A 12,279-nucleotide genomic window follows, 5' to 3' on the forward strand; every position below is an offset into this window, starting at 1 on the left:
CCAGACCAGCCCGCATGTTGGGAATGTGAATGTTTTCCTTTTTCTGTTACTCAACACACTGGAAGGTTGGTCTGAGCCAGATTCCCAACAACCACCACTCTAAAAGCAACATCAGCCCACCGTACACCGTACAGCATCCTCACTCCCTCTGCTGCTCTGGGAATGGAGCTCAGTGGACTCCTCATCTCTGCTGGTCCATTATGACTCACAGGGACAAGGGGAACCAGTTCACATAGTCAGAAAACACTGGCCTTCCATAGGGTGTTTCTGTCTGTTCCATGAGCCATATGATAGAGTCAAAATGGAGGACGTCTGTCTGGGTTGTGTTGTTACTAGATGGTACCTATTAGGACAGGGCTGTTCCTTTCCTGTAGGCCTACAACCAGTTGTCTTCAGCCTTGCCACTGCAGCCATTGATTCTCATGCTGCTGTAGAGCCATGGAGCCGGGGTGGCGTCTGTGTGTGTCTGGTATGAGTGGTGATTCTCATGCTACTGTAGAGCCATGGAGCCGGGATGGCGTCTGTGTGTGTCTGGTGTGAGTGGTGAATATCATGCTACTGTAGAGCCATGGAGCCGGGATGGCGTCTGTGTGTGTCTGTTGTGAGTGGGAAGCATGACATAGAGGTCAGATGCAGTACTGAGGAGAGGAACCACTTGTAAGTGATTTGCTAAAATAGTAATAATAACAGAATTGCACTATGAAGGAAGGCTGTAAAACAAGAGGATGAAACTGGTGGGTGGAAACTGGAGAGCACAGATTCTGTTCATTCTGTTCTACATTTTTGATACGACAATCTAGTGTTTCTAGAAACATACTGACTGCATAGTTCCAACGCTGTGATACCTAAAACAGTCGCTCAGCTTGTTACTGTTTGAAAATCTGAGCTTCTCAAAGGTACAATGTGTTGTGTGTAAACAATGCTGTTGATGAACGCATCCCTCCGGCTAGCTAACAGTGATGCTAATGCTTGACCTCTGACCTCCCTGTCCTACTTAAGGTCTTATAGGGTTTATGACAGAGAAGAGAGCTATGCAACGTAGCACGAACACACACAACCACAACGTGAGAGAGAGAGAGAGAGAGAGAGAGAGAGAGAGAGAGAGAGAGAGAGAGAGAGAGAGAGAGAGAGAGAGAGAGAGAGAGAGAGAGAGAGAGAGAGAGAGAGAGAGAGAGAGAGAGAGAGAGAGAGAGAGAGAGCGAGAGAGAGCGAGAGAGAGAGAGAGAGAGAGAGAGAGAGAGAGAGAGCAGCGGCCAATGGACTGCGTCGCCTAATCAAAACATCCAGTGCGCTTCTCTAGAGCACCCCGCCTTGTTTTATAGTCAGTAGCTACGCATGTTATGTGTTGGCACAGTGCTGTGGAAATGGTTCGCTCTGGACTGTCAGACGGACAAAAACAGTGTTATGATTATGTTGTTATCATTGTTTGTATTTTTTATTTGTTTAAAATGCTTTTGTAGGATGATTTAAGGCACGCTTTAGAGAAGAAAATGGCCGGGGCATTCTAGAATGTTCACGCTCTTAGAATACTCAACTGGAAACTCTGCATATTGTAGTGTTACTCTGTTTGTTCAACCAACAACCACAACCCAATAACAGAAGTCAAAAATCATTAACGTTGAAGTTGGATATGGACATAAATGAGGGTGAGGTGAAAAAGGTATGTTAGAAAGAAGACAAGAGGAAACATTTAACTGAGTAGGCCATAAACAATATTTTTACTAGTATGTCTATTATTGTTGTTGTTATTTAGTTTTATCTGGGATGAAGTACTCTCTTGTGTGAGGCTGAACACAAAATGTTTGTGCAATCCTAAAAGATTGATATGACAGCCGATGCACTGTACATACTCGGAGCAGTTTGAATCATTTCAAAGGATGTTGCTGTATTTTCTTATTGCGTTGCGTTATGATGGAGACGAAAGTGGCTTTGCTTTGCACTGATGTTCATCACTTCTGGACTGTCAAAGTACTTGAGACATAACCACTTGTGCAATTATAACAATCAGCCTAATTCAGACAACCAGTGTTCTACATTGAATGTTTGCTTTTTTAAGTCAAAACCTAGCCGAGAATTGTAATAAAATGATTTTTGTATGTCCATTCAGAAGAATACCCTACTGGAATATAGGGCTGGTTTTCATAGGAAATGCTGAGGTAGGAAGTGATTGATCCAAGCATTGTTTTTACGGCAGCAATAATACCATCTTCAAGCTATGCCAAAGATAATATGGCTGTACAAGGAAATAAAACTATTCCCATTGAAATACTTTGATAATGTAAATAAGGATGTTTCATATTTTCTAGTTGACAATGTAAACCTGTCAGCCTACTGGTTCTGACAACCATACCACATGTTGTGTGAAATGGTTGGTCACACCAACTCCAACCTTAATAATCCATTAAACACCAAGTCAACTTAACCTCTTCTCCAGCCGCAATGCATTTTGGGATATAATAATAATATAATATATGCCATTTGGCAGACACTTTTATCAAAAGCAATTTTTTTATTTTACCAGGTAAGTTGACTGAGAACACGTTCTCATTTGCAGCAACGACCTGGGGAATAGTTACAGGGGAGAGGAGGGGAATGAATGAGCCAATTGTAAACTGGGGATTATTAGGTGACCATGATGGTTTGAGGGCCAGATTGGGAATTTAGCCAGGACACCGGGGTTAACACCCCTACTCTTACGATAAGTGCCATGGGATCTTTAATGACCTCAGAGAGTCAGGACACCCGTTTAACGTCCCATCGGAAAGACGGCACCCTACACAGGGCAGTGTCCCCAATCACTGCCCTGGGGCATTGGGATATTTTTTAAACCAGAGGAAAGAGTGCCTCCTACTGGCCCTCCAACACCACTTCCAGCAGCATCTGGTCTCCCATCCAGGGCCTGACCAGGACCAACCCTGCTTAGCTTCAGAAGCAAGCCAGTAGTGGTATGCAGGGCGGTATGCTGCTGCTACAGTCATGCACGCATCCATTTTATGTATGGGTGGCCCCTGGAATCGAACCCTCAGGTATGGCAGTACAAGTGCCGTGCTCTACCACCTGAGCCATACAGGACCAGGATACAGGATCTGTGGCCACAAGTTGTGAAATCCAGCCAATATTGGCCACACAAGGTCACACACAAACACATAACATTCCATCATGACTGTTTTGTTATTTCTGTAAGGTGAAATGTCTTCCTTCTTTTTATGTATGACATGTTTATGTTGTCATACTTTCAGTTTCCTTTCCAATTTTGTTCACCAAATGTGGGTCCGGCACCAAAACAGTAGCTACCGCAGCCTTAAATACCAAGAGGAATATAGGAAAGTTACTCAGCAACTACAATGATTGTCCCCCAGCTATTTACAAAATCTTAATTCTTGTGCATTATGGATGAGATGAAGATTGTACCATAGGAATACAATAGCAGAGTAGGAGCTAGGTGGATTACTAGATGGGAATGGAGAAGGCATTGTACACAGACTCAGAGGTTTAAATCCTGCTCCCTCAGGGGTCCATTTTAATCAATTGTGCTAAACAAAAGAAATGGAAAATGTACTTTCTCTTCATTTTTGACCAAATCTGTTCAAGAGCATTTGAAACTACACTCACACTCTCTCTGCCAGTCTGTAGAAACTGTATGTGCACGCACGCACACACACACACACACACACACACACACACACACACACACACACACACACACACACACACACACACACACACACACACACACACACACACACACACACACACACACACACACACACACACACACACAGACAAACACACACACACACACACACACAGACAAACACACGTCACACACACACAGGAATGATTCCATGCATGTGTGCACCTCACACCATGTGGCAGGAGCAGCCTGCTAGTCCGACATAGACAGACAGAGAGCTGGGCCTACGGCATGACGGACTGTGTGTTATCATCCTCCTGTGTTGTCACTGCCAAAGACAGTACAGAGATGGTGGCACCTCCTTAAAACTGGGTGAGATGTGGCACCGATGTTCACAGCCCCATAGAGGCAGGAAGAGAAACAGATACTGACAGTGATTTTAAATGAGACACAAAAATACACCACAGAAATGAAGAAGCCAGAACACAGCCGAGAGAAGTCTACTGTGTGAATAGAATACAACCAATACATCCTCTGCCCAATGCACACTTAAATCTGCATACATATTACCCTGTCTTTCTCTCGCTCTGTCTCTCTCTCTTTCGTTCTCTCTGTCTCTCATTCTCTCGCTCTCTGTCTCTCTTTCTCGCTCACTCTCGCTCACTCTCTGTCTCTCTTTCTCGCTCACTCTCTGTCTCTCGTTCTTTCTCTCGCGCTGTCTCTCTCTCTCTCTCTCGGCCTGTGGAGATCTCGACACTCCATAGGGCAGAATCCCCTCCCAGAGGGCAGCAGGCCCCTGTGGCCTCCACGCCAAGCCCTGCTCATTAAACACATGAGAGAGGTCCCTCTGCCTCCTCAAATTAGTACTGACGCTGCTCTGCTCCGTGCCTAGCTGCAGTCACACTCCAGATGTCAACACTTCATCCAACAGCGCAGCAGACAGGAAGAAGCTTGCTGTCACCACGAGTCTAATGGGTGTATGTGATTTTATGAGCGACACTCCGCGTTGACTTACACATTGAGGAAGAAAAGCATCTTATGGTCACCTCAAGCATCCTTGAGGTATTTGTTTAGCACACGTGTTACCGTCACTGTAGGCCGTCATTGTAAATAAGAATTTGTTCTTAACTGACTTGCCTAGTAAAATAAAGGTTGAATAAAAAAATATGTATATATTGAAAAAATATACATAAACTCAGCAAAAAAAGAAACGCCCTCTCACTGTCAACTGTCAACTCTCACTGTAAACTGTGTTGCAAACTTAACATGTGTAAATATTTGTATGAACATAACAAGATTCAACAACTGAGACATAAACTGAACAAATTCCACAGACATGTGACTAACAGAAATGGAATAATGTGTCCCTGAACAAAGGGGGGGGTTCAAAATCAAAAGTAACAGTCAGTATCTGGTGTGGCCACCAGCTGCATTAAGTACTGCAGTGAATCTCCTCATGGACTGCACCAGATTTGCCAGTTCTTGCTGTGAGATGTTACCACACTCTTCCACCAAGGCACCAGCAAGTTCCCGGTCATTTCTGGGGGGAATGGCCCTAGCCCTCACCCTCCGATCCCAACAGGTCCCAGACGTGCTCAATGGGATTGAGATCCGTGCTCTTCGCTGGCCATGGCAGAACACTGACATTCCTGTCTTGCAGGAAATCACGCACAGAACGAGCAGTATAGCTGGTGGCATTGTCATGCTGGAGGGTCATGTCAGGATGAGTCTGCAGGAAGGGTAGCACATGAGGGAGGAGGATTTCTTCCCTGTAACGCACAGCATTGAGATAGCCTGCAATGACAACAAGCTCAGTCCGATGAAGCTGTGACACACCGCCACAGACCATAACGGACCCTCCACCTCCAAATCGATCCCGCTCCAGAGTACAGGCCTCGGTGTAAAGCTCATTCCTTCAACGATAAACGCAAATCCGACCATCACCCCTGGTGAGACAAAACCGCGACTCATCAGTGAAGAGCACTTTTTGCCAGTCCTGTCTGGTCCAGCGACGGTGGGTTTGTGCCCATAGGCTACACTGTTTCTAGTGAGGACCTGCCTTACAACAGGCCTACAAACCCTCAGTCCAGCCTCTCTCAGCCTATTGCGGTCAGTCTGAGCACTGACGGGGAGATTGTGCGTTCCTGGTGTAACTCGGCAGTTGTTGTTGCCATCCTGTACCTGTCCCGCAGGTGTGATGTTTGGATGTACCAATCCTGTGCAGGTGTTGTTACGCGTGGTCTGCCACTGCGAGGATGATCAGTTGTCCGTCCTGTATCCTTGTAGAGCTGTCTTAGGCGTCTCACAGTATGGACATTGCAATTTATTGCCCTGGCCACATCTGCAGTCCTCATGCCTCCTTGCAGCATGCCTAAGGCACGTTCATGCAGATGAGCAGGTACCCTGGGCATCTTTCTTTTGGTGTTTTTCAGAGTCAGTAGAAAGCCCTTCTTTAGTGTCCTAAGTTTTCATAACTGTGACCTTAATTGCCTACCGTCTGTAAGCTGGTAGTGTCTTAAGAACCGTTCCACAGGTGCATGTTCATTAATTGTTTATGGTTCATTGAACAAGCATGGGAAACAGTGTTTAAACCCTTTACAATGAAGATCTGTGAAGTTATTTGGATTTTTACGAATTATCTTTGAAAGACAGGGTCCTGAAAAAGGGACGTTTTTTTGTTGTTGCTGAGTTTACAGTACCTAACTAGAGTCATGGGTAGACGTAACATAGTAAAGGTAAATCTGTCTCTCTCCATTAAGTATGATATGTTACATTTCGTATGGTATGTATTAATTTGTGGATATCAATAATCAATTTTGTATGATATGTTACAAGTTCCAATTTATTTTGGCTAACCTAGGTGGCTGACGTTAGCTAGTCTTGTGGTTACGGTTAAAGGGTAGGTAGCATAAACGTAACCACATGTAACATGTGGATTTGCATTAGTATACACATCAAAGGTTCCAATGCCAAGTTACGACTCACTGTGAAAATAACACCTGTTATTTCATAAAACCGATCAGAATTCCGAAAAATGCCGTAGTCATGTTGGAAAATGTTTTTCTGGGGTGTGATGTAATATGGAGGATCTGGCAAGCAGGCCTATTCCCTATAATGTAAACAGAAATAACTTAAAATATATATCTTCAAATTAAACCAAATAGTTTGCACTCATGACTACTGGTTTCAATAAAATCTTCAGCCAATTTACAAGCAAATAGTTTATAATTTATTTTGACAAATCAACTTGCAAGGTTACAAGCCAACTTGCCTGCTAACGTTAGACCTACCAGCGTGCTAATGTTACGTTTACATTGAATCAACTTGCAAGGTTACTAGACAACTAGCCTGCTAATGTTAGCCCTACTAGCCTGCTAACATTAGCCCTACCAGCCTGCAAATGTTACATTAGCACTGAATGAGTCACCCAGTTGCTTTCAACACCTAGCTTGCAGCTACATTAAAGTAAACCAACGTTTTGGAAATATATAATGCCATTTAACTGTCACACCCTGATCTGTTTCACCTGTCCTTGTGCTTGTCTCCATCCCCCTCCATGTGTCGCCCATCTTCCCAATTATCCCCTGTGTATTTATACCTGTGTTCTCTGTCTGTTTGTTGCCAGTTCGTCTTGTTTGTCAAGCTTATCAGCGTTTTTCCTGTCAACTCCTGTTTTTCCCAGTCTCTCTTTTTCTCGTCCTCCTGGTTTTTCACCCTTGTCTGTCCTGACCCAGTACCCGCCCGCCTGACCACTCTGCCTGTCCCTGACCCTGAGCCTGCCTGCCATCCTGTATCTTTGCTCCACCTCTGGATTACCGACCTCTGCCTGACCTGACCCTGAGCCTGCCTGCCATCCTGTATCTTTGCTCCACCTCTGGATTACCGACCTCTGCCTGACCTGACCCTGACCCTGAGCCTGCCTGCCATCCTGTACCTTGGACTCTACTCTGGATTATCGACCCCTTGCCTGCCCCTGTGGTTACTATAAACATTGTTACTTCACAAAGTCTGCACTTGGGTCTTACCTTGATACCTGATACTAACCAGTTATCAAAGAATATTAGCTACATGCAGTTATCTTAGCAAGAATGCTAGCCAGTCAGGTAATGTTAGCTATTTAGCCAACTTGCTATTAGCCTAGTCAGCCTAGCCAACCACCACGGTTATGGTCGGCAAGCTATAGCCCAACTACAGTAGACCAGCTTGAACACAACTAACACAACACAACTAAAACATAATCGCAGATTAAAAGCGAAGAGAGAGCAGAGATTTACAGATTGATGGCTCGGGCCCATTCGATGGTAAAACTTTTAAAAGAGTGCAGGCTGAGTTAGCTACGAAAGCAAGGAGGAGGTTGGCGCTTCACCAGGCTGAGGGAGAGTCAGGGACATCCAATAGCTATATAGAGAGAAAAATCAAAAGCAGATAGATTCTGCTAAGGTGGAAAAAGTTACAAAACTCCCATAGCCTACTTCACAGAGAACATGCCGAAAAGTTGACAAAACAAAAAGGAGAACAGACAAGATACTACACAATTAGAGCCAGCATGTATGATTTTCTCTTTCGTTTTGAGCCCACGGCAAGATGACACCAGAGCCTGCCGTGCTATCGGGTTCCCACTAGATAAAACAGCCACAAAGTCTGTGAACAGCATGGGATGTGGGTAACGTTAGTGAGCTTGAGCTAGCTACTGCGCTAGCATACAAACTCGGTAGCACTGAGTAGATCCTCCATATGACGTTGAGAAATAGTTAATTGTGGGTAGTTAAGAAGATATCCAGAAACAAGTTAATAAATATGTAATAACCCAAAATCATAACTATGTTTGTATAGGTAACCAGATCATGGCTACAACTAAGTTACTAAGTCTTTGACCACACTGTGTTGTTACATTGATGTCATTATTACTACCCTTTAAGGTTAGAATATAGATTAGGGTTACGTTAAAGGGTTAAGGTTATTATTAGGGGAAGGGTCAGCTAAGTAGTTGCAAAGTAGCTAAAAATTTGTAAGTAGTTGCAAAGTTGTTAACTAGCTAAAGTTGTCTGTGATGAGATTCGAATATGCAACCTTTGGGTTGCTAGACATTCACGTTATACGCCCAACCATCCACCATGACCAACCAATCTCCTTTCGTTTTTGCCTTAAGTAACCTTCTGTCTTATGTTACGATACCAAACATAACATATCATACTAATTTGAGTAAGCAAATTTACATTTACTATTTTACGTCTAGTCTATGAGACCAGGCTGGTGTTACCCAATTAACATTAGTGTTCAGTGAATATAAACTATGAGCAAGAAAAAGGAAGATGAAGAATGTCTACAACACAAGTGCCTCTTCCTGATTCCACTCGGCTGTGTGCGGTTAGTCACGGACTGTGTCTAGAAATAACAGAAGCAGAGCCGATCACGCTCCTCTCAGCAACACACACACGGTCTGGTCTGTCTGTCTCAGACGGTGTCATGGCTCTGTTCAGAGCAGCCTAAGTACTTAAATTGAGCGTTCTTGGCTCAGTTCCATCATTTCCACTCAAACATTACATTTTCTTGGGGTGAAAAAAAAATCTGAAAAACTTGGAGGTTTATCCAACCGGCCTGTGATCTTCTTATGACTGATGTTCCAAGAACTCTGTCTTGCATGTGTTTTCTCAAAGATGAATAGTCAGATTTGTCAAAACATTTAAGCAACCCATGCTATATAATGTAATAAAGTATTACATAGCAACAAATCTTTATCTGGTGCTAACATGGTGTGTCCAAACCCAATATACGACTCCATCTATGTTCTGCCAGAGAGACCTCTCCTTGCCATTTAGCCATATTGACTTATACCACCTCAAAGAATACTGCAGCATATGTTGCACATTTCTCCTTTTAAATTCTACTCTAATGCTGTTTCCACATTAGTGTTCCAGTCCAACTCAAGCTGTTTCATTTTACCACACTGCATGATGGGAGTGAGACAGATGTCCTGCCAACAGGCATTCTGGGTACAGAGCTCATGTCGTGGAAACCATGCAAAGCTGCTGCTCTCCGGGTCTGCCTTTGATTTGTATAAATTTGCCTTCCAGAATTGGCCCTATTCCCACTGTATTTGTAAACTCAGCAAAAAAATAAACATACCTTTTTCAGGACCTTGTTTTCCAAATAAATCTAAATAACTTCACAGATCTTCATTGTAAAGGGTTTAAACACTGTTTCCCATGCTTGTTCAATGAATCATAAACAATTAATGAACATGCACCTGTGGAGCAGTCGTAATGACACTAACAGCTTAGAGACGGTAGTCACAGTTATGAAAACGTAGGACACTAAAGAAGGCCTTTCTACTGACTCTGAAAAACACCAAAAGAAAGACGCCCAGGGTCCCTGCTCATCTGCATGAACGTGCCTTAGGCATGCTGCAAGGAGGCATGACACCTGCGGGACAGGTACAGGATGGAAACAAGAACTGCCCGAGATACACCAGGAACGCACAATCCCTCCATCAGTGCTCAGACTGTCCTCAATAGGTTGAGAAAGGCTGGACTGAGGGCTTGTAGGCCTGTTGTAGGCCTGTTGTAGGCTTGTAGGCCTGTTCTCTTCCGGCGCCGACCGAGATGGCCGCCTCGCTTCGCGTTCCTAGGGAACTATGCAGTATTTAGTTTTTTTATGTGTTATTCCTTACATTGGTACCCCAGGAAATCTTATGTTTCATTATATACAGTCGGAAGGAACTACTGAATATAAGAGCAACGTCAACTCACCATCGTTAGAACCAGGAATATGACTCTCCCGAAGAGGATCCTATGTTTTGCCTTCCACCCAATACAATGGATCTGATCCCAGCCGGTGACCCTAAACAACGACGCCGAAAAGGGGCAAACGAAGCGGTCTCCTGGTCAGGCTTCGGAGACGGTGTCACACCCTGGCCTCTGTTATATTGATTTTCTTTATTTAGTTTAGTTAGGTCAGGGTGTGACATGGGGGGATGTTTGTGTGTTTTGTCTAGTTTAGGGTGTGTGTATTGTTTAAGGGGTTTTTAGTATGTATGGGGTTGTGTTCAGTGTAGGTGTTTAGGAAAGTCTATGGTTGCCTGATTTGGTTCTCAATCAGAGACAGCTGTTTATTGTTGTCTCTGATTGGGAGCCATATTTAAGGCAGCCATAGGCTTTAGGTGTTTGTGGGTAATTGTCTATGTTGAACGTTTGTAGCTTGTGTATGCACTTACGTTTGTAGCTTCACGGTCGTTTGTTGTTTTGTTTTGTAAAAGTGTTCGTTTCGTGTTTCGTCATCTTTAAATAAAGAAGATGTCTTCATATCCCGCTGCGCCTTGATCCGCTTATTATGACGATCGTGACAGACGGACACATCGCGCTCCACTCCCTAGCATACTACTCGCCAATGTCCAGTCTCTTGACAATAAGGTTGATGAAATCCGAGCAAGGGTAACATTCCAGAGAGACATCAGGGATTGTAACTTTCTTTGCTTCATGGAAACATGGCTCACTCAAGAGACGCTAACGGAATCGGTGCAGCCAGCTGGTTTCTTCACGCATTGCGCCGACAGAAACAAACATCTTTCTGGTAAGAAGAGGGGCGGGGGTGTATGCCTTATGATCAACGAGACGTGGTGTGATCATAACAACATACAGGAACTCAAGTCATTCTGTTCACCAGATTTAGAATTCCTCACAATCAAATGTCGACCGCATTATCTACCAAGGGAATTCTCTTCGATTATAATCACAGCCGTATATATCCCCCCCCAAGCAGACACATCGGTGCCCCTGAACGAACTTTATCTGACTCTTTGTAAACTGGAAACCACACAACCTGAGGCTGCATTCATCGTAGCTGGGGATTTTAACAAGGCTAATCTGAAAACAAAACTCCCCAAATTCTATCAGCATATCGATTGTGCTACCAGGGCTGGTAAAACCTTGGATCATTGTTATACTAACTTCCGCGACGCATATAAGGCCCTCCCCCGCCCTTCTTTTGAAAAAGCTGACCACGAAACCATTTTGTTGCTTCCAGCCTACAAACAGAAACTAAAACAACAAGCTCCCGCGCTCAGATCTGTTCAACGCTGGTCCGACAAATCTGATTCCACGCTCCAAGACTCCTTCGATCACATGGATTGGGATATGTTCCGCATTGCGTCCAACAACAACATTGGCGAATACGCTGATTCGGTGATCGAGTTCATTAGAAAGTGCATTGACGATGTCGTACCCACAGCAACGATTAAAACATTCCCAAACCAGAAACCGTGGATTGATGGCAGCATTCGCGTGAAACTGAAAGCGCGAACCACTGCTTTTAACCAGGGCAAGGTGACCGGAAACATGACCGAATACAAACAGTGTAGCTATTCCATCCGCAAGGCAATCAAACAAGCTAAGTCCCAGTATAGAGACAAAGTAGAGTCGCAATTCAACAGCTCAGACACAAGAGGTATGTGGCAGGGTCTACAGTCAATCACGGATTACAAAAGGAAAACCAGCCCCGTCGCGGACCAGGATGTCTTGCTCCCAGACAGACTAAATAACTTTTTTTCTCGCTTTGAGGACAATACAGCGCCACTGACACGGCCCGCTACCAAAACCTGCGGGCTCTCCTTCACTGCAGCCGAGGTGAGTAAAACATTTAAACGTGTT

The 12,279-nt window shown here is 44.3% G+C and overlaps 1 protein-coding gene across 1 annotated transcript in view; it reads left to right on the top strand.

Annotated features, from left to right (window-relative positions):
- LOC129846022 (pleckstrin homology domain-containing family O member 1-like) overlaps nt 1-2,268 on the top strand; it is a 46,417-nt gene extending 44,149 nt beyond the window's left edge. Inside the window, exon 6 of the mRNA XM_055914029.1 lies at nt 1-2,268. This exon is cut by the window's left edge and continues 1,278 nt beyond it. The gene's annotated coding sequence lies outside the window, so the exon portion shown is untranslated.
- Nucleotides 2,269-12,279: the final 10,011 nt, after the last annotated feature.

This window comes from Salvelinus fontinalis, unplaced genomic scaffold, assembly GCF_029448725.1.
Source record: "Salvelinus fontinalis isolate EN_2023a unplaced genomic scaffold, ASM2944872v1 scaffold_0431, whole genome shotgun sequence".
Taxonomy (NCBI): domain Eukaryota; kingdom Metazoa; phylum Chordata; class Actinopteri; order Salmoniformes; family Salmonidae; genus Salvelinus; species Salvelinus fontinalis.